At 37.6% G+C, this 23803-nt stretch overlaps 1 protein-coding gene across 6 annotated transcripts in view; it reads right to left on the reverse strand.

Annotated features, from left to right (window-relative positions):
• Positions 1-23803, reverse strand: part of ADD3 (adducin 3) — a 118318-nt gene that overhangs the window by 46104 nt on the left and 48411 nt on the right. Inside the window, exon 1 of one of the 6 annotated variants that reach the window (XM_045803073.2) lies at positions 4551-4655. The exons of the other annotated variants lie outside the window; for them this stretch is intronic. The gene's annotated coding sequence lies outside the window, so the exon portion shown is untranslated. Of the gene's footprint in view, positions 1-4550; positions 4656-23803 lie in introns of those variants that run through there. 6 annotated transcript variants of the gene reach the window in all.

The raw sequence follows: 23803 nt of genomic DNA on the forward strand, positions 1-23803 counted from the left end.
TCTGCTTCAGCTCAAATTATAATCTATTGGACTGATTTTGCTATCATAGGATTGTTTTTCTAAAATGACTGCAAATATTTTAGACAAAGCTGTTCAACATCCTGTAGACAGCAGTATCCTGTATATTTCTAACTGTAGAGAATTTCCTTAGTCGTAAATGTCACAATGGATGGGGTAACTTGACAAAGAAGATTATCAGGATGTGTCATCAAGACATAGTGTGACCATTTTCAAAGGTTAGTGTCATGCAAGCAATAGATTAAGTCATAATATATGCCGGTACAATAACTGTAACAGGTTTTTATATGTCAGATACATGTAAGTAGGCAAAAATTAAGCCTCAGTTAGTCCAACCATAACTTTATTTTGTTTAGAATCTCATTAGTGAGAAACTGATGTCACTAGCAGATCCATACCCAGAAGAGTGTGCCTCCACAGTAACTGACACTGTCCTAACAAGACATTAAACCTTTTTAAATACTTAAAATACATCTTTTTATCTATTTTCACAGACTCAAAATTTGAAGAACTTTCTCTGCCCAATTCCACTTACCAGTAAATATTAGAAAATTCTAACAATGGAAGAAATAAGAGTTGTCATTTTAATAGATTCCGGTGAGACTCTCTGTCATTTTGGTACTTTCACTGCTTAATGAAGTGCTTGGTTCCCAGATGGTCCTCAATACATTTTGCTAAACTGAACCACAGGTCAAACAACTGATATGAAAATTAACACAGAATACTGGTAGTAATTATGCAGCATTGCTTCGATTAATAAATAACATCTCAGGTTTTAGAGAAGCATACTTATTCAAGGTATATCAAGGTTTCTGCCAGGAAGCTAGGCTAAATCAGCATATGAACACACAGACCTCCCCCCCTCCAGGCTGAGAAAATATCTTCTTATTTTTTTGTTGTTATTACACAAATCAAACAATGAAGTTCTTTACCATTCTGCTCTCAGGACAGCTGTCATTTGACAGAATTGCAAGAATAAAATTGTGAAACAGGCAATCCTAAACATCTTATTTGTGATGCAGCAAAAATTTCTGCTTCTGTTACTTTATAACTTTGCTGTGTAACTTGATAACTTTGCTGGCAGGATAATAGTGTAGAGTTCACCTCTAAGCTGCTTCCTCAGCACCAAATCAGACAACTTCAGCTATGTCAAGCAATAGCAATTTTAGCATTCAATGAAACAAGGAGATGGATTAGAGGACTAGAATGTGAAAACAATTTAAACAAGGGGGCTGATACCAAGTTTCAAAGCCCTGAGGATTAGCCTTGAATGGCTGGATTCATTAAAAATTACAAGGATCCATTTTAAAAACAAACATCACCTCACTCAGAATCTTCTCCTCAAGTATTCAAGCTTGATAAAAGGATCTGCTTTTCTCTGGAATGGGTTTCATACTTCTGAAATTGACTTTTTAGAAAAGGAGAGTTTATATAAAATATAACATTCAACTTCTCTTTTTTACAGTCTTATACTTTAAAATAGCTTAGCCCAAATGGTAGGTCAAATAAATTACACATCACACAAAATACACAAAAGATGTTTTCAATTTAAATAACAGAAACTTAATATAAATTGGGTTATATAGCTCAAATCTTCAACAAAAATATAGGTAAATACTACAGTTGTAAAGGGCATTAAAGCTCATCTATTTTAACCTCTCATTTTATAGGTGGCAAAACTGAGGATCAAGGAGGTTAACTGACCTGCCCACAATCTTACACTCAAGTTACCAGACTTTGAACCCAATGTTATTTCATGAATCTGCTGAAAAATGACTTCCAGGGCAGTTCTTACTCATGAATGGCTGGGACAGTGGAGCCTATCCTTGGTGTTCTAGCTAGAGGAGGAGAAATTGATGAGGGATTTCTCTATTTCTGCACAACACTATTACCCCTTTCAGCACCTGGGTTCTGCCCCCAAAATGGAGGTAGGAGAGAGGACTCATTAAGTATATCTGATAGGGGAGAAAGGGAAGAATTTGGAAATAATCCAGATGTCAAAGGATGAATTAATAAATCATAGTACATCCATCCATACACCGAAGTACTATACAGCCATTAGAAAGAATGAGGTAGATACATAATGGTGTGCATAGCATAATTTAATTTGCTTTAAAAAAAGAAAAGATGTGCACTCATAGAAATTTTTTGGAAAAATAGAGAAGAAACTTCCCCTTAGGGAGTAGGGCTCAGGCGTTAGGGTTGCAAAGAGACATTCTGTCATATGCCTTGCATACTGGGATAAACAGGAGAGAATTTAAGGGCAGCTATATAGAGCTTGGTGAAAAAAAATTCACTCCACTTTATATTACATAATTATTACAAGAGAAAAATAAGATTATTATTTTATTTATTTATTTATTTATTTTTAGAGAGGGGTGGCAGAGGGAGAGGGAAAGAGAGATTTTTTAGCAGGCTCCATGCCCAGCACGTGAGCCTGACATGGGGCTCGATCTCACAACCCTGGGATCAAGACCTGAGCTGAAATCAAGAATCAGACGCTTAACTGACTGAGCCAACCAGGTGCCCCAGATTTTTTAATAATATTTTTTTAAAATAAGAGTATTACTAGAGATATTAACTACTGACATTGTACAAAAGTTCCAAATAAAATCGATTTAGAAAATTTCCCGATTTCAATATTTAACAACAAAGTGGTTGGCAAGCTTTGCTCTGGAGCAACTATAAAAACATCTAAGATTAAGTGTATTCTCCTAGAGTTTAAAGGGACAATAGAGATCATCTAGCTCAGTAGACTGAAACCAACATTTTAAAAATGAAAAAAGAACAAAAAATAGAGTGTTTTCTGTGCTGTAAGGGAAGCTTATTTCAGAAATTAAGTGGTGTGTATGTGGTTTGTGTACTGGGTAAGAATGCAAAACACAACTTGAAAATTTATTTTCTTGTTGAGGTGATGATTAGCATATTCTACTGCTCAGAGTAGAATCAAAGAGTAAATTTCTAAAATTTCTGATAGACACAGTTTATTCAAAGTAAAGCTTTAGTTTTCATGTCATTTATAAGAATGATTCTGGGTTAACATCTAAACATTTTTGCCCTCAATTCCAATACATCCCCTTTAGCATTTTTGGAATAGGCATGTGTCTTCACAAAGAGAATTAGGGTATTCTCAGCTGGAAAAGATCTTAGAGAGCTAACCCAAATTCCCAAGTTTACAAGCGAGGAAACCAGTGTCCAACGTAATAGCCTTTTGATTCCCAGGCTAGCGCTTTTATCTGATACCAAGCTTCTACTTCATTCTTAACCTTGTGATGTTAGAAAATGGCTAAACACATGGGGCGCCTGGGTGGCACGGCGGTTAAGCGTCTGCCTTCGGCTCAGGGCGTGATCCCAGTGATCTGGGATCGAGCCCCACATCAGGCTCTTCTGCTATGAGCCTGCTTCTTCCTCTCCCACTCCCCCTGCTTGTGTTCCCTCTCTTGCTGGCTGTCTCTGTCTCTATCTCTATCGAATAAATAAATAAAATCTTTAAAAAAAAAGAAAATGGCTAAACACAATTACTACCAAGTTTTAAAGACGAAGCTAAAGCAAGGAAATGCTCACAAGTCTAAGTCCAAAAAGGATGACACAATGTCCCTGCTGCAAGCTTTATGAAAATCTGCCATTTTCAACACTCAGTTTGGATTTCAACTGAAGCAAGTGGTTTAACTTGCTTGTACTGAATGGGTGTGTCTACCCCACAAGGGTACACGATGAGCATGCACGAGAGGAAGACAACAGTCAGTACAGAAGAGATCACAGAGCACAACCTCTCTCTCAATATGCCTACTCTGGTCAGTGCATAATTAAACACTTCACCGGCATTTAAAACACAGCTACAAATGAAACCCCAACATGTGAGGGGAAAACAAGTCAGATCCATTTGCAAAGAAAAAAACTGCTGAATGTGGACCTCATTGAATAACGCAATTCTCCTATAGTTTAACTTACCACTCGCGTCACAAACTCTAGAAAGAACACAGAGGCACAGACAAGGCATGGAACAGAACTTTGGGCTGCAGCCTTCCCCAACTCTTCTGACAAATACCCAACAGCAACAGGACAAAGCATCATTATAACAGAAATAAAGGCTCCTTAGATGCTGCCTTTTTTTAATTCAATGAACCCACTCTTACACACAAAGTTCATGCCACGATGTCTCGAAATACAGTATTGCCAGATTATGCTGTTAATGGGTCCAATAAATTCAGTGCAAAACACTACTTCAAGCATTTTTATGTTAAGTAATTAGCACATTTGGGAAACCACCAGTATTTTCCTTAGTTTAAACAGTCATGGTCATCCCCCAAACAATTAAAAACAACAGTTCAGTAAATTGTTTAAGGAACCAAAAAAAAAGCAAACAAGTGAACTAACAGGAAAAAATTGAGTTGAATGATAAACCTGCAGGCTCCTTCCCAAGAAGAATACTGCACATTACTAGCAGCTAGCACAAACTAGCCATCTATCTTATCTACGCTTCCCCCTAAATTGTGCGTTATCAGTTTTACAATAGACAATCCATTACTTACAAAAAAAATTTGAAGCTGCTGTACATTTCTTAAGCTGGTTTTTGTGTGGCAATTCTGATGCAATGCTGCCCTAAAAATGAACTTTGTTTTAAACAGTGAGATATCCACACTCGGTGCGGTTAGAGCAAGGGTGGAGCCCACTCTGGGGGAAACAACACACCCAAAGCAGACTTCAGTGACAGCAAACTGCACGTTAATACTGCCACAACATTTTTCAGGGCCTCAGAGTCAAAACTAACTGGTTAATCCTCCTCAAACAGAGGAGAGGAGGGCGGTTCATGTTTGTAGACCTGCTTTCCTGCTGTGAAATAAAATATGGGCTCATTTCTTTTTTGTGAAGAAAGAAAAGATAAAATCCGAGGTAGATCACGCAGCTCAACCAACAGAATGTGAGGTGGAAGTGGACTACTATAAAGGAAGTCCAACGATGCCAACTTCTAAGTTTAGCAACAGCAACTTCTGCATATCTCAAGGTGTTGGCAACATCGCTCACTCTAGAACTTTACTTTTGGCCTATTTAGCCAAATATGGGACCCAATCATGAACATAAGCATCACCCACCCTCCTCTATCAATGCTCTAGTTCTCCTGGTAATGCAGAAACAATAAAAGCATTTCTTATCAACTAACTAGCAAGAGTTGCCTTAAAAAAAAAAAAAAGGATTTGATTTATAAACTCATTTTGGTAGAATTTTAAAATACATTAAAGGGAGAATTATTTTGATGGAAATCACTAATATGCATATTAGACTTTTAAAAATTTTATAGTCAACTGTTTTTTCAAATAGTTTCATAGTTTTGATTTTTAATTTTTTTCTGATTTATTTCCAAGTAAGGTATTCTGTAAAATGTATACATACTGACTAAAAAACTTAGTGTCTAAAATAATTTATCAGTTATTGAAATTGTTACCAAACATCTGGTTATTGTTCAAAGTGATTTTAATCAATACTACTTCCTGTATATGAACATTCAGACACACAACCAACAGTTACTTTTAACTGAACTCCTATAACTCGTGGAATAAAAAAATAGTTTTTTTCAGTAAAATATCCACGCATGTAAAAAATAAGCTATATAATCATTTACACTGAATTTAGAACAAAGAAAAGGCTTTTGGAAAAGACCAGGAAAATATTATTTTTAATGATACATGTTGTCACATTACCCTCTGCGCCAACTGCTACTTCCTCACACTGGAACAATAAATCAGTCTGCAGTACTGAACACTGTGATATTTTCCTCCCCCGTCCCCTACCCATTATTTTCAGAGGTGGCCTATAACATCTTCTTTCAGGATCCTAGGAAGGGGGTGCTTGCTGACTGATCTAGCCTTTTGCTGGATTTTGAGGCTGCTTTTACCATAAAATAAATTAACCCATTCAAAAATACTTCTCATAGTTCACGTGCCTGCTTTATTTTTCAACCATACATATAATTACGAATCGCCTGCCATCCCTTGCTTTTCTCTATCTCACCCCTAAACTGAACTCAAAGGTAGCAGTCAGATATATTTGAAGAATCCCATTTTGATACTTTTTGGATTTGCACTGCTGGAAATGTCTGTTTTCAAGTCAAACTTCACTTTCACAGCTGCAAAGGAAATGACAAGAGAAGAAAAACACAGCCAATATATATCAGCAATTAATTCCATCCACAACTGCCCAGCTGTTTGTGCATGGAAGAATCAGTCTGTTTCCTTTTGGGGCTTTCACCACTGAAAACTGATACTGCACATTCAGAGACACAAGCTGTTTGTAACATGTCAGGAATGTGCACAAGATCACACAGAGTTGAAAAGACAAAATGAAATCCAGATCTAGTTTTCGTGGGACTTGCCAGTACTATTTCGTAGCTAAAAAATAAAAAAAGAAATCATAGAAACACCCCAATCAGAGAGCAAAATACATGAAAAAATAATCTCCCTTCTGACTATTATCCTTCCAATAAAGGGGAAAATCTGCCAATGACATCAGATTTAGTATCAAGAATGGACACTGATTTATTGGCATAGACAAGGTGTGACATTTTTAGGAATCCACGTGCCCCCAGTATGTTAAATCCAGCCAATACTTTCTGGACTACACAGTTGCTTGCCCAATGTGTAGTCAGTCCCTTTAAAAAAAAGTCCTCATAAACGTGAAAGTTGTTGGGACCACTGCTTTCACCACAGTGATACAGAAAAGCAAGTTTCTCCTCGTTAGTTCACGCATTATTTGACACTCACATACACCTGCCTGTTTCAGGGATTCATGTAAATTTACCGATCCAATCTTCTAGGGTAACTCTCAAGCAATTAAATTTCTCCTTCCCTCTCTGTACCAGTTTTGTGGATTTTAAATAAAAACACTGTCTACTGAATGCCAGAGGCTTAACACTTATATGGGCTCCTGCACAACTCAAAATTGTCCTGATCTCCCTCCCTCTGCCCTGCCCTCCAATTTTATATCAAATATTTGTTTCATTTAAATGCCATTTTGTTATATTTTCAAACACACAATATTGTAAAATAATGTGTGCTTTCAGTACATAAAGTGACTTGTAACAAACAGTTATGAAAGTCAGAAAAAAAAGATGATTTTTTTTTTTAAAGATTTTTATTTTTTTGACACAGAGACAGCCAGTGAGAGAGACAGCCAATGAGAGAGAGAAGCAGGGGGAGTGGGAGAGGAAGAAGCAGGCTCCCAGCAGAGGAGCCTGATGTGGGGCTCGATCCCAGAACGCCGGGATCACGCCCTGAGCCGAAGGCAGACGGTTAACGACTGAGCCACGCAGGTGCCCCAAAAAAGATGACATTTCTAAAAGAAAATTATTCAAAACATTTTTAGCTATCTTATTGGTCTTTTATATGAAATTAAGTATCCGCATGATTGAACTCATTGTTCTATGGGCTCTCCCCTCTACTTCTGCTGCACAAGAGTTCATGTACTCTTCACACCCATACATTGTCAAACACAACTTGGATGAGACATTCATTTGGGGCACCACCAGGGGCTGGGGCTTAACCAATGAAGAGAAGATAAGCTCTTTGCTTCAAATACGAGAGGGACAATCCATAAGCTTCAGGATGAAGATGCTTTCAAGTGTCAGAACTCAAACCAGCACAATGAGAAGCTGTCTCCAACTAAAGTGCTGGGAAAGCACGAACAGTCATTTGTTAGAGAATAAAGAAACACAAGGCTTCTCAAACTTGTGGTTGACTGAAAATAAAGCACAAAACCAAAAAAAGGGCTTTTCCCTTAACAAACATCACCAGATCAAGGATATTTCTAGTGTGGGAGAGGGAGGGAGAAAAAAGTTTAATCTTTGGCTGATGGTGACATTAAATTCTAGAAATATGGTATAACTATTAGTGACTCAGCCACAGAGATGAGCTTTGCTTGGCAAGCTTCACCTCTGTGGGACATTCAGACTAACTTGAAATGTCTATAGGAAGGAACCTCCCCATTTGCAGGACTGTCTAAGGAAAGGAAAGGTCTCTCTGAGCTGTTTAAATCAGGTTAAATTCATGGTAGCTCAACTAGAGCCTGGGGTGTTGTTAAAAAAAGACTCAAGTGAGGAGGTGACTTTTTTTTTTTTTTTTAAGATTTTATTTATTTATTTATTTGACAAAGAGAGAGACAGCCAGTGAGAGAAGGAACACAAGCAGAGGGAATGGGAGAGGAAGAAGCAGACTCCTAGCGGAGGAGCCTGATGTGGGGCTCGATCCCAGAACGCCCTGAGCCAAAGGCAGACGCTTAACGGCTGTGCTACCCAGGTGCCCCAAGGAGGTGACTCTTGAGATTTTATTTATTTATTTGACAGAGATAGAGACAGCCAGCGAGAGAGGGAACACAAGCAGGGGAGTGGGAGAGGAAGAAGCAGACTCATAGCGGAGGAGCCTGATGTGGCGTTCGATCCCATAACGCCGGGATCACGCCCTGAGCCGAAGGCAGACGCTTAACCGCTGTGCCACCCAGGCACCCCATCCGAGGAGGTGACTCTTGATATGAAATTGTTGATTCATTTTAAAAGTGATTTCCCCACCCTGACAATTATAATATTTTAATATTAATATGTTATTTTATTTAGGTTTTTAAATTTACAGCAAATTTGAAAGAATTTTATAGTAAGCACTATACAAGCCCTGTCTAGATTTTACCATTGACATTGTACTATACTTAATCACATACCTCATCGTTATTTTTAGTGCATTCTGAAGTGACAGATATCCATATACACCCCCCAATACCAGCACGCATTATCATTACCCAGAGTTCAATATTTGCTTATGGGTTTTTTTCTTTTGATATAAAACTAATATACAATGAAATGCAGAATGTAAATGTATACTTGTACAAACTCCTCTCAAAATACAGAACATTACCTTCATGTCAGAAAGTTCCCTCAAGCCTCTCCCCAGACAACCCCCTCTTCCATTTCCTCAGAGCAATCATTATTTTGATTTTAAAGTGATTTTAGGGGTGCCTGGGTGGCTCAGTCGATTAAGCATCCAACTCCTGATTTCAGCTCAGGTCATAGTATTAAGCCGTTGCAATAGGCTCCATGATCAGTGATCAGCAGGGAGCCTGCCTGAGATTCTCACTCCCTCTCTCTCTGCCCCTCCCCCCTCATGCTCTTTCTAAAATAAATCTTAAAAAAAAAAAAAGAGTTGATTTTAAACAACTCTGAATAGTCATGCCTTTGCAACCTATGTGTTAGAACATTCCCCACTACGTCACATAACTTGGTTGCACATGAATGAAACAGATGGAAGGAGCCTAAGAAGAAATTATAAAGTTAAAAGGAAGTGTAGACTCATTTGCTCCAATTACCCCACTTCTTAGGTGAAGGAAACAGAACTTCAAAATTTTGGCTGCCTGTACCAGTCAGCCAGCTGGTAATTTATTGCTTGGGCCTAGTCTAAGGTTCTTAGGCAGCAGCTCTACACTTGGCTTTAGAATGAAGAGAACAGAAGCTTGGGAGAGAATGCTGGCTCAGAGGAAGAGCTCTGCCACTTACAGGCTATACATCTTAAAGTTTCTTGGTTTTTTAAAACTCCGTTGAGTCTTAGTTTTGTCCTATGTAAAGCAAGGGAAATCTTAATTCATCAAAATTGTACGGCTTAAAAGAGAGAACTTTTGTAAAGTGCCTGGCATGTAGTAAGCGATCAAAAGAAGGAAACACGGGAAGTGGAAGCAAAATCAACAGCTCTGGGGACAGTTCAAGCCTATGCCCATTCACATATTGCTTCAAAGCTTTTGTGCTACCCCTATGTTTGCTCTCATTTCACATACACAAAGAAAAAATAGCAAATAAAGCAGAACTCTTTATTCACTACAGAGGCAAGTCACTTTTTACGTCTGGAAAAAAAAAAATTACTTGTTTTTTCTTTGCCTTCCTGCTAAGACAGAACTGGAGTAGTAGGGGGAGGGAAGCATAGACCTTTGACTCTGTAGTAACTACTTACACCATATATACGTCTATCTCTACAAGCCTTTTATAGAGAGCTCCCTTTGCCTAGTGTGATCTTTTTAACCACCAAGTGAGAATTCAAGGCCCAGTTAAAATCTAACCTACTTTCCTAATCTACTCAGAACAAAATGAAAGCTTCTTCATCCTGTGTTCCCATTATGCTTTAAATAACAGCATTATAGAACTCACACCAGATGGCTGCTTCCATTAGTTTCCTTTACTTAAATGGGAGCGTCTTTGTATTCCAATGCCTAGCACAAGGAAACTGTCCTTAAGTGCTGCTGAATGGATATGGCTGGATAATGGGTACTCACTTATGATCAAAGTAGCAAAAAAACACTAAGTCTAAACACTCACCAAAAAGGAAAGCAAAGTGCTAGAAAAGTGGGGGGCAGGGAGATGATCACAGGGCATGAAATTAAAGAGATTAAAAGTCAACTGTGTGCAAACTCTTGTGTTCTTGGAGAAGTAACTGCTGTTAAGCAGTTAAAGTGCCACTGGAGTAATTCCAACTGCTATGTGCTGTAAATACCTACCCTGTGTACCACCCACAACTCCACGGGGCAGTACTACTAGGCTCCTTTTAGATATGAGAATACAGAGACTCCAAGAGGTTAAGCATATAAGGTCACACAACTCGTGGCAACGGAGATAAAGTAGAGAAGTGATTTTTCATTACAAGTGATTTTCATAATAGACCAATTTTACAGAGTGTGGGGAGGCTCTGGGTTTAAGAGAACCAAGACAGAGGAGGGAAACCAAACAGCACAAGAGATTCAGCTAAGAGAGCAAAACTCAAGGGGAGGGAAAAGGCCTGGCCAAGAAAAACAAAAACAAAAACAAAAAAAGCTGAGACAATTAAGAGGAGCGTGAGTTCTATGTAGGACTCAACTTCCATGGAACAGTCTGCCATCCTGGAGTTACAAACCTAAGTCAGAGATGGCCCTAGAACCATAGCAGTGTTAAATCATAGCTCTTACTCTTATGGCTTTCCCCCGCAAAACCAACTGTTCTCAGAAGTCATAAATACAACATGGATAACTCCTTGATAAAAATGCCAACCATGGTGTTCATGCTTCAGGAGATAATGAGAGCCTTGCCAAGTTGGTGAAATTCAACTCTTGCCTGCAGGCATCTGGCTATATTCCGTAATTTCCCATTTAGGAAAACCCTGGTTTTGCTTCCCTTGCAAAGATGGATTTGTGAAGGAAAGCCTCCACGTTGAAGTTCAAAGCCTCAAGTGCCACGGCCCTCTGGCTTACCTCCAACACAGCACTCATTACATTGACTCACAATTTTCTGTTTGCTGGTATAGCTCTCTCAGATGTGCTGTGAGCAACTGGTGGGCAGGGCCCCTCAGGACCTAGCATAGGGCAAGTTCAAAAAATATTATGGATGGTAAATGAATAATAACCTTTGCCTATTTAATATCTGATAGATGGTTATTTGTTAAAAATGGTAATCCAGGATTTAAAGATGAAGCAGTTACAAAAAAGGCAAGGTTGGGAGTAAGTGAAATATGGTTAATGTTCAAAACAAGGTTTTTGCTGGATTAAAAAAATGTATACAACATAACCTACAATGATCGGCAAGTTAAGCCTAATAAAGCTGACGGAGAAATTCAGTAAATCATTAGGTCAAGACTGGACATGATCCCCATTTAAAACAAAAATTAACCAAACTAGTGCGCTTATATTGTACCTGGAAGTTGCCAGACTTGAAGTGGAAAAACAGTATGTGGCTTTGACTCTCTCATGGCATAATACTTCCCAAAACAATGCATTTTATTAACCACCTTTTAGAGGAAGACAAAGACGACATGGGATAAAAAAACATTAAAAAGTGAAGAGTAAATATTTATGTGCTATTAAAAAACCTTTCTTCACAGGGGCGCCTGGGGTAGCTCAGTCAGTTAAGCATCGCCTTCGGCTTGGGTCATGATTCCAGGGTCCTGGGATTGAGCCCCACATTGGGCTCCCTGCTCAGCAGAGTCTGTTTCTCCCTCTCTCTTCCCCTCTGTCTCTCACACTGCTCACGCTCTCTCTAATAAAGAAATAAAATCTTAAAAAAAAAAAAAAAAGCCCTTCATTTACAAATAATTTCTGCTTTAGGGAAAAGTCCAAAAAAATGGAACAGAAAACAAGTAAATGTAAATGTACTATGGCCGTATGACACAGACATTCATGACACATGCAATTTCGTTTTTAAGATTTAATTAATTAATTGAGAGAGAGAGAGTGAGAGCAAGCACACATGAGAAGAGGGAGGGGCAGAGGGACAGAGAGACTCTCAAGCCGCCTCTGCACTGAGTGCAGAGTCTGATGCAGGGCTCAGTTTCACGACCCTAAGATCACAACCTAAGCCAAAATCAAGAGTTGAATGCTTAACCAACTGAGCCACCCAGGTGCCTCTGCAATTTCCTGTTAAAAATATTACTGTTGCTTTGATTTCCTCCATCCAAGGGTGTGGGGGACCAATGTAGGCATTTTTTAATTGCTGCTTTTTCTAAAGAAAAAGAAAAAAATGAGAAAAAAATCTCTTTAGTTGAAAAAATGTTTCACATTTCAAATAATTTACCCAATTTTTAAAAAGCCTTCTTTTTTAATCTTTGGAAATTAAAGTATTCTCATCCAAAAAAAAATTTCTTCAAGTACTCAGCTTCAAACACTGCTGTAAGATAGGTAGGTGGCCAAGCTGACAAATCACATGACTTAAAGGATTAACGATCTTCTCTCAGATCAAGCTCTGGAACACATGCTTCCTATTCATTACATGAACACATCCTATCCTCTAAAACAAAATGTTCCAAATCCCCCAAATACTATCATAAAACAGGGCACGAGACAGGTTTAGAAATGTTCTCGTCTTTCATTCCCATTCTTCAACCCCTCCAGTTCCATCTGCCCTCAATGAAAGTATCTGTGGATAGTTGGTAGATTTGCCACCTTTGTATTTTCTTAGGCAAACTGGTAGTATGATAGGAGGTTTAATTAAAACAAAAACAAGGGGCCTGTGGGTGGCTCAGTCAGTTGGGCGTCTGCCTTCGGCTCAGGTCATGATCTCGGGTTCCTAGGATTGAGCCCTGAGCTGGGCTCCTTGCTTGGCATGGAGTCGACTTCTCCCTCTCCCTCTGCCCCTCCACCTGCTTGTGCTCTCTCTCCTGCTCTCGAATAAATAAATAAAATCTTAGAAAAAAAAAAGAAAACACAAAAACAAAGCTGTCCTATAAACACATCTCTTCCTAGCATTTTAGGAACACTTCAGTTTAGTGCGTACTTTCTGCCCCCAAGTATTACTATAGTTGAAGAATATCAACTTGTTCTGTGCCAAATCTATAGCTGCATTGATTTTAATCTACTCTGATTTTAGATTTTAAAAATTTACCTTTAAATTCGAAGTTGGAAGTCAATCATCAATAAATCCTTCTACTTCTGGTTAAATTCATTTATTCTTTTAATAATTCATTCAACACCTATCACGTGCTACAGTTGAGGACAGAATATGGTGTGGAGAGTGCAAGAAATGAATGAGACATTATACCTGATCCTAAAACACTAGCAACTTAGTGAGTTGGGGGGAAGAAGAAGGGAGAGACAGCTTCTTGTCAATTGTATTAGCCCACTGTGTTATCACGTTATAACAGACATATTACGGACTCAGAGAAAAGAGCCAATTTGAAAGGTTCCTAGGAAGTTACACTTGAGCTTGGTCTTAAAAGGTTTGGCGGGGGGATGATGTACAACTCTGGCAGAAAGATATGAAAAGACAACATGCTTCTTAATAAACTTGTATTTTAACATGTGGCTTTATTTCTTAAATTTATTTATTTATTTATTTATTTATTTATTTATTTATTTATTTATTTATATTTAGAGACAGAGAAAGAGAGTAGGAGGGTCAGAGGGAGACGGAGAGAGAATCTTAAGTAGGGTCCCCACCTAACATGGAACCCAACACACAGTTCAATCTCATGACCCTGGGATCATGACCTAAGGTGAAATCGAGGGTTTGGAAGCTTAACAGACTGAGCCACCCAGGTACCCCAACACATGGCTTTACTTTAAATAAAAGTATCACAAATGGCAACTAATACAAAAGGGAAATAAAAATTGTCACTAGTTAACAATTTACAGTGGTTTGTATAATTTAAACTACAGGAACCCTACAATCTACTAGCAAACCATACAGTTTTGTGTTAGGAGCTTGTGCTTTCACCCTAATCTTCTGACTTGCGTGCTAAGAAAAGAACCTCAAAAGCCATTTATATATCCTTTCTTGGAACAATGTTTGTTCTTACGCTACACTAACCAATGACTTAGAAATAATTAAGACCAATTATCTTGAAGCCAATCAAACTGTGATCTGCTACCACATCCTCATGGCAGGAGGAATAAGACTGTTCTAGGTTAATACCAAAGTCAGTATATAAAGACATGGTCAACCTGGAACAGGTACACCATACTCTATGGGCTCAAAACCTTAAAGGTATCAAGTACAAGGACAATAGATTTAATGGGAGGGGCTGGGAAGAAAAAAGAAAAACACAACTAATCACAAGCACTGTGTTTGTAAGTTGCCCAAATTTTCAAGTTCGAGGCTCAGAAAGATGTTGATACATATGAGAAAGGTTACTTTTGTGGGCTAATCTGACAAAAGTAAAAAGGATGCTACATTAAATTGTTGAGAACAGATCACCCATTTTGATCAGGTTACTAATGACATGAAAATGTCATAAGGTTAATGCTTAAGATAGGTTTCCACATGAAAGTACACATAAATAACAAATCTTCAATTTTTATGAAGAATAATATGAAGATCATTATTTATAGCACACACTCTATGACAACCTAACTGAAAAATATCCAAAACAGAGAAATTAAGGTAGGATTATATGTATTATGTGAATTCTTTAAAGATTCTTTGCCAGGTTCTTTTAGATAGCAATCTCCCCTGCGTTTAACATATTATACTGGGATGCAAGAGTCATGTGCACTTTATATTCGTGAATTCACACCTACGATCCCTAAGCTCTGACAAAGAAAAAAACAAAACAAAACAACAAAACCTGTTACAAAATGTTCAGACTGAGAAGTTTGATCATGGAGTAGGAATTCCTCAGTGAAACACACACCTTTGGACAGTGTATAAGTAATTTTCTCAGAATAATTAGAGAAAAGGAAAAAAACAACAACAAACCTCATGCGAACTGCTCCTGAGCCTTTGAGAAGGGAGGTGACTAGAGCAGTACAAAAACTGGGTGGAAGAGGGCGAAGGAAGAGCTAAGAAAGCAGATGAAGAGACATCCTAAAGCGGCCAAGAGTGACAAGAGATAAGGAGGATCAAGTAACTGTGGCAGCAGCAGGAGGCCGGGCACACCCACAGGGAGCTATGTGGCGTATTTCAAGGGGGTGGAACACTGTGAACAAGTGAACAATTTTGATTTTGTTTAACTGAAAGGCTGCTGTGCAATCCTACGAACGGGAAAAAGAAAAAGGAGTCTTTTTCCAATACAGAAAGTTCGGATGTAATAAATGGCTATCACTTGAAAAAATATTAAACAAAAAAGAATACCTTATAATATATGAAAATGAAAAATTGAGAACTTTGAGGAAAAGCAATATAAAGTCTATGTAAACCCAGAGCTGCATTATTTATTGATTGTCATGACAAAGCTTTTTATCCTGTGGACTATGCCATCCTTCAAGCAACAAGAGCCCCATAAAGCACACTGACAAGAACGTTGGGGTATGGGAATCAGTGTAAGGTTTTTCTTCACTCCAACTTTCAATTTGGCAGCTTATGGAAACAATTCTTAATGGCTGAGTTTTTAAAACTCACTCCAAGATAAGCAGGACTGTGACTCCTGTGGGCTATTTCCAAGTTGCCAAGTCATTAATCTAAAACAGCTCTCAACCCCTTTAAACTGATTCCTGCTGGCCCAATATAATAAATGATACGGTGTTTTAAATAAAAAGGAGGGAGAGGGAAGAAAGAAGGCCCAAACTAGTACCTCTGGAGTTACTTTTAAGTTCAAAAAAAAACTGGAAGCAATAAGATAATACACATTTACTACTATATTTTTCAATCATGTGCCTGGAAACTACAGAAAGGATTTTGGAAAGGCCTTCTGCCAGAAGCAAATTACTTTCTTCAATTTCAAGTCTGAACACTTATTACCTTTGCTACACCCCCAGAAATGAAAGCTTAAAAAAAAAAAAAAAAAGATCTATTTCAAGCTTTTTACAGATGATTTACTACATTAATCAAATCTGTTCATTCCTGTAAGCGTTAATTAATACCTTCCTACAGGAATTGGAAAAAAGGACATTGTGCATTCAACAAGCGTTTGCCTTTGCTATGACACAAAAGTCAAGATGTACCTGATAAACCAGTAAGCAATCAGCTCATCTAGACCAATGTTTTTAGTATAGTCAGAACAGAGCAACCAGCCACAGCTTTAGCGTTTTGGATCACTGGTTTAAAAACAAAGATTTGTAGCTAGGGCTCAAAAGAGGAATCTAAACATGCAAATCTTTCTCAATATAAAGCCGTTATAGAGATCATACCATTACTAGGAAATACTCATGGAAACACTTTTATTTCAGTAATTTCCAAAATAACTAGACAATTTAATCATATCACAAAACAATATAAACAAATAAGAAGTGCTTAAAACTTATGAAGGAATCCTAATCATAGTCCTAGTCGATTTATTAGGATGAATAAGATCAGAAGTAAAAAAAAAAGTGCTTGGTCTTCTGAAGATGATGAGCTCAATGTTGTGAAGAAAAAATTGCTAAATTAGAAAGCAGGTTTTCCTCAAGTCATAAGTTACAGGGGTGGAGAGTTCTTTCTATAAGGTAGGGAGTTGTTATAGTCCCCCACCATACGCATACACATAAATCCAGAATTCTAAAGGGTAATCCCCTCAGTTAAAAGGTAAACCAAAAAAATCTATCCACCAACAGAAGGAATTAAAAAGCACACACACAGAGACCAAAACCCACAACACCTTAATCTGTCTTTTCCAGAATGCTGAGTGGGAAAAGAAAGTCTCCCTGAGAATCTGTAACAACAGGTCTACTCTTTCAAGAATTTGGTACTTGAAAAAAAAAAAAAATACACCGCCCCCCCAACATGGTCCAAAAAATATTAAGCCAAGAGAATAACATAAAGTGGCTTTAGGTTGGTAGCACCCCTGACATCCCACAAAAAGGCAAGATAAACTCTGTCTGGAGAAAGGTGCTCTCAAAACAGACTGCCTAAGGATTTCCACAGATAAAATTCTGCCAAGTTAAAAATTCAGAATTACAAAGCACATGAGTAACAAACCACATTAAACAAAAGTTAGCGGAAACAACAGAGAGTAGAATTTGATACCTCCCCCTAAGAACCGCAGACAACAGAATACTAAGACACAGAACATATTTTATGTTTTTTTTTTATAAGTTTATAAATTTTTTTTTATAATGTTCAAAATCCTTAAAGATCGAATCGGAAGCATGAGAAACAAGATGTTATAAAGGAAGACCAACAGAGCTGAAAAACTATAGAATAACTGAAAAAACTTAGTGAATGGATTAAACAGAATAGACTAGACCCACGTAGAAAGAATAAACTGGAATCTAAATTTGAAAAAACTAGCCAGAATGGCAGAAAGACAAAGAAATGGAATGTATAAAAGAGAGGCTAAGAAACAGAGAGAGCAAAGAGGTCCAACATACCGGAGTTTCTAAAGAGGAAACAGAATAGGGGAGAGGTGGTATTTGAGGAAATCATGGCTAGAAACTTCAGAGACAAATCACCTATAAAGGACTGTTAATTACATTTGCAATAGACTTCAAAAGAAAAAAAGTCATAAGACATAGAAATAATAGTGCTGAGAGAAGATAACCGTCAGCCTAGAATTATAAATCAAATGGTACTATCAAGAGTAAGTAAAATAAAACACTGTCTCACTAAAGAGTTCTATGAACTCATTAAAGGAACTTTTAAAGGATGACTTTCAGAAAAATTAAAACTAGAAGAATGGAGATGGAAGAGGAAAGAAAATGGCAAACAAGTGAATAACAAGTGAATAATTTTTTTTTTAAGATTTTATTTATTTAGTTGACAGAGATAGAGACAGCCAGCGAGAGAGGGAACACAGCAGGGGAGTGGGAGAGGAAGAAGCAGGCTCAGAGCAGAGGAGCCTGATGTGGGGCTCCATCCCATAACGCCGGGATCACGCCCTGAGCCGAAGGCAGACGCTTAACCGCTGTGCCACCCAGGCGCCCCAACAAGTGAATAATTTTTAAACTACCATATAAAATAACAGCAATAACAAATGTAGATGGTTAAAAAAGTGGAACTAAAATCTTGATCAATAATATCACATTAAGATGGAAATGGAGAATGAGAGTTAAAGTGTTTTAAGATCCTTGTATTGTTCAGAATGGGAGAAAGAACTATGGACTTTAGACTGATAAAACTTTAACCTGATAAAAGATTATCCAGAGTATATTTTAAAAATCACTAAAAAAAAAAAAAAAAAAGACAAACTAATCTGCTTATTAGTAAAAGATCTAAACAGGTACTTCCCAAAAGAGAATGTCCAAATGACCAATAAATGAACAAAATGCCTGTCGCCATTAGTCATCAGGGAAATACAAATTAAAACCACAAGTAGATATGCTATCTACCTATTAGTTTGGTTAAAACGAAAACAAAAATAAAAAATTGTTAATACCAAGTACTGGCAAGGATGTGGAGCATCTGGAACTCTTAAATAGTACAAATCCTTATGTCAATTAGTACAAGTATTTTGGAAAATTCTTTGGCATTATGTACAAAAGCCGGACACACATATGCCCTATAATCTAGCTACACCTCTCCGAGAAATACACTCAACAGAAGCATATACGTATATGTATATACATATGTGTATATATATATACACACACACACATATATATGCATGTGCACACACATATACATAACTATATGAACACTAAGTTTATATATACATATACATGAACACTAAAAACATACACAAAATATTTATGGCAAAATTATTTTTTTTAAATGTTTTTATTTATTTATTTTAGAAAGAGAGATAGCGAGCACGAGTATGAGTCAGGGGGAGGGGCAGAGGGAGAAGGAGAAGCAGCCTTCCCACTGAGCAGGGAGCCCTGGGACATGGGGCTTGGGGCTTGATCCCAGGACTCTGAGATCATGACCTCAGCCTGAGCAGAAGGCAGACATTCACTGGACTGAGCCACCCAGGCACCACCAGAATTATTTTTAATAGCCCCAAATTAGAAACTATCTGAATGACCAACCACAAAAAGGACAGATTATTGTACATTCACAACAAGGAATACACACAATGAGATAAACTATTATTACGATGCAACAACATGGATGAATTTCAGACAAAAATGTTGAGCAAAAGAAGCCAGATAAAAAGAGCAGATATCGAATGATTCAACTTATATAAAACTCAGAAGCAGGCAACACTAACCTATGAGGTGCCAAGATTATGGGTACCTTGCCAGGAGGAGATAATGCCCAAGAAGGCAGGCACATCAGGGTGTTCTGGTGTCCATGTCTTGATCTAGGTGATAATACACAGTGTGTTTATTTGAACACACCTGTCAAGCTCTGTCTTATGATTGTGTACTTTTCCATAGGTCTATTAAACTTATATTTAGTGGTTTACCTAAAAAAAATTAAGATAGTCTACAAGAAAAGTTTCCCTTTTCTTCTGTAGCAAGAGCTTTTAACTTGATGCCATCTTTTCTGTTGGCTAGTTTAGCTCTATGGAAAAACTTACATCCTCTTTCTCACAAAACCAAAGCATTTTCCAAATCTAAACTCTTTAAGAAGTAATCCAAGCTCTCTCACACATGTTGAATTGTATATTTCCTATAAAAACAAGAACAAATTAAGTAATCCATATAATTTAAACTATTCGGTATGGAGGAATAAATTGAGAGACTCTCAAGACAGAATTTAGGTCTCAAATCAGTACACTACCTACTCCACTTCTTCACATTAACAATAGAGTGAACAGACTGAAATGTGCAGTGCAGCTGAAATGATCACAACGTTCAAACACTGGTCAACAGCAATGTTAAGTATTAACACTTTCCATTGTCTGACCTATTCAACAGCTTCTCCCATCTTCAGAATGCGCTACCATTTTTCAGTGAGTAGAAACACTCTCAATACATTTAAATATAAATTAGGCCTCATAGTCATTAAAAAATTAAGACACTGTTCAAAGCTAAGTCATTATGTAAAATAAAAGCAAAAAACTGTAATTATTAACGTACAACAAACAATCAGGAATTCTTCCCCCCCGCCCCCATCGCATGTTCTCCGCTGGGTTAAGATTCTGAAATTCCTATTTAAAACCAACACATGGCACACCTGGGCGGCTCAGTCGGTTGGGCATCTATCTGCCTTTGACTCAGGTGGTGGTCTCAGGGTCCTGGAATTGAACCCCACGTTGGGCTCCCTGCTCAGAGGGGAGCCTGCTTCTCCCACTCCCTCTGCTTGTGCTCTCTCTCCCTCGCTCTCAAATAAATAGATAAATAAATAAAATCAATTTCAGTGTTATACATTCTTACCCTATCATAAGAGAATTTTCTGGATTCTTATTGCATAGAAACATTACAGTTATGTTATCTTACTTTTGCTTAACACTGTTTTATCTCATTGTCCAAGAATCTGATAGAGAATGTGACATGAAAATCTATCTGTTGGCAGAATGCTACTTTCTGACGTTACTGAAGAACAAAGGTGGGACGATTCCCAGAAAAAAAGTGGAAGATTTAGTCTCATTCACTAACTTACTAAAATTGCTTATTATTTTGAAAATTTTTGTGGTACATGTCATACTTTCAAATATATAAAGAATAATGTATTCTCAATAATAAAAAACCTAAGAGCAAGCTGAACTGGGTTCTAGTTCCAGTTCTAACTCTGATTCTAACAATTCACAGCATGATTTTGGCCAAGTTATTCAGTCTTTCTGGGCCTCAGTTTCCTCAACTACAAATGAGAGGATTGAATTGGATGTCAAAGATTTCATACAATGCTAACATTTTAAGATGAGTTTGTTGAAACAAAGTATTGCAGACTATAAATTTAAACAGATGACTTTACTACCTAGATAAACACGGTTAACACAAAAGAAAAAGCAAACATTTAATCCTTCATTAGCCAGTCTATTTGCTATGGAAGGTCTTCAAGCAAATGGATATTTTTCCTTTACAAGCACTTGTATTCCATCTATGTATTTGTTTTTATATGCCCTGTAGACAGACTCTGTGAAATACAGTACCAATTTGTTTTCTTCCTCACAAAAGTACTTCTTCGAAGATGCTCTCATTTTAAGTTCCCAAAGGTACAAAGGCTTGACTCTAGTCAGTCCCCTCACTTAGACTTCTCCAAGACCAACCAGCAGTAAGAGAAAAAAAATACAATCCTTTTCTAGACTGTACTACACCAATAAAAGTGAATGTCACTGAATAAGTCAACCCATAAACCCCTGTCCACTATCTACACTGTCAGGAAGCCATCAACGTTACCTGCGTGTACCTTGGCTGTAGTATATGGCTTTGCTTGATGATCCCCACCATCTGGAACACTATGGCTTCATCTTTTTTTTTTTTTTAAGATTTATTTATTAATTTTAGAGAGAGACTGTGCGAGTGGGGGAAATCTCAAGCAGACTCTGTGCTGAGCACAGAGCCCAACTTGGGGCTGAATCTCAGGAGCCTGAGATCATGACCTAAGCTGAAACCAAGAGTCGGACACCCAATCGACTGAGCCACCCAGGTGCCCTTGGCTTCATCTTTTTATCTTTCATATTATACACTGAGTCTCTGAGAGTAACAGACACTAATAGGAGAGACACAACTGCATTTTGTGCTAGCAGAGCTCAGGCTCCATGAATAGCAAAAACAGCTGAAAAGACCTTAAAGGTCATCTAGTCTAATTCTCTCTTTGCACTTGTGAGAATTCTGAGGTGCCTGAGGTCACTACCTAAGGTCATACAAAGCACTTCTCTCCTGACTTCAGGCCACACTTTTTCCACTCCAACAAACTTAAAGTTGCTGCTTAGGAGAGAATGCTCAAATTGGAATCCTCTCTCCTATGGAACATGTTGTTATTCCTCTGTATCATCAATGAAACATTGCACCTCAACTGAGATGGCAAAAAACATTTCAAACCTATCTGACCGATGTCAAATATGAAGTTGTGCTAATATACATAACCTACTAGTGTACTAAACTTAAACATTAGAGTATAAAATTTCAAGGAAGGAAGGAGCCCTGGGTAATATCATGTCAGTGGCAATTAAAGATGTTTAGGATGGTTAGATGAAAAAAATAACATCCTGAGGTTGTTGTAAAACTTCTGAGAATAAAATAGTGGGATGGTTAGAATACAGAGCAAGTATTTAATTCTTTGTAAAGGAATTGTGTGGTTTATTTAAAAAAATAAAACTACTTCAATTATAGCACTAGTCTAAAACTTTCAAATGCTCTTGGGACCTTCTTTTAAAAATTGATTCAGAGGGGGTTTCTCTTGTCATTCAGTTTTTGCGGCACACATACCCATATTTAATTCACTCTGACTATAACCTAGTATTTAACCATTGTTCACATTCTTATCTGGGCACATATCCAACCTCTTCCTCCATGAAACACTGGAATAAACTTTAATATATTAAGAAATTAGAAAAATTAAAAGAACAGGAGAGAAAGCAAATGCATTTTCACACAAAGTACAGGATACAGCTGTGATCTGTCAAGCTTACAGACTATCTCCTTAACTAAAAGTAAAATTACAGGACTCTCCTTAGCTGAACAGGAAGTAGCAATCTAAAAAAAACATAAATGTTCCCAAGCCTCAATTCTATTCCCTTCACTTCTCATTTCTAGCACATACTCACCCTTTGACCAGGTCTGTGTAATACACCCATTCAAACAGCCTTGATGAAGTGTCAGTAATCCTATGGATGACAAGTATTTTGAGAGTCCACAGAATAACCTTTAATCATGATGTCCCCAAATAAAAAACCTGTGTTGGCTATACTCGTCTGAAGAAACAGGTTGTAACAAAAATGACAAAACCTGCCTTGGCTCTTAAGAAGTTCATATTTCTATGTATGATCCTTAGTTTCCCATTTCTGAAAGCTGTTTCTATGGTACTAAAATACAACTTAAAAAACCCAGAAATTCCTGTTCTATCCTTTGCAGGATACTATGTAAACTCATAAACATCAGGCACCTTATCCAGGGCCAAGGCAACAGAGGTGGAGAGGAAGAATTTCATAATGGAGCTAATGTGATTTATAAATTATAATTTAAAAAGATAAAAGCCAAGAAAGAACTAGCAAGAGAATGTTCAAGGCACTAGAAGCCGCACGAGCAAAAGCAGCAGTATATCTGAGACCAAAAAAATTTAATAGCATGGCAGATCCTTCCTACAGCTCCACTCTAAGTCAGTTAGCTGGATACTTAGATGTTTATTAGAGGTGCTCCCATTAAATCAACAGGAGATCATATTCAAAATGGTAGTTCTACATACACATAAGAGGCTCAAAACAAAGGAAACTGTGATATGCTCAAATGGGTGTGTTTACAGAAGAGAGGAAGTGGTGAGCATTTTAACAAAGAAAACACTCTAAAATCACTTTCAAAACCCCTTTCAATCTTTCAATTTTCCCAGCTTACCTTTTCAGTCAATTGGAGGAGAGCAAAGCAGTGTTGCCACAGTTCTCACCAAGTACTATCACCATGGGTC

Source organism: Ursus americanus, chromosome 6, assembly GCF_024610735.1.
Source record: "Ursus americanus isolate L20-20 chromosome 6, mUrsAme1.1.p, whole genome shotgun sequence".
Classification (NCBI taxonomy): domain Eukaryota; kingdom Metazoa; phylum Chordata; class Mammalia; order Carnivora; family Ursidae; genus Ursus; species Ursus americanus.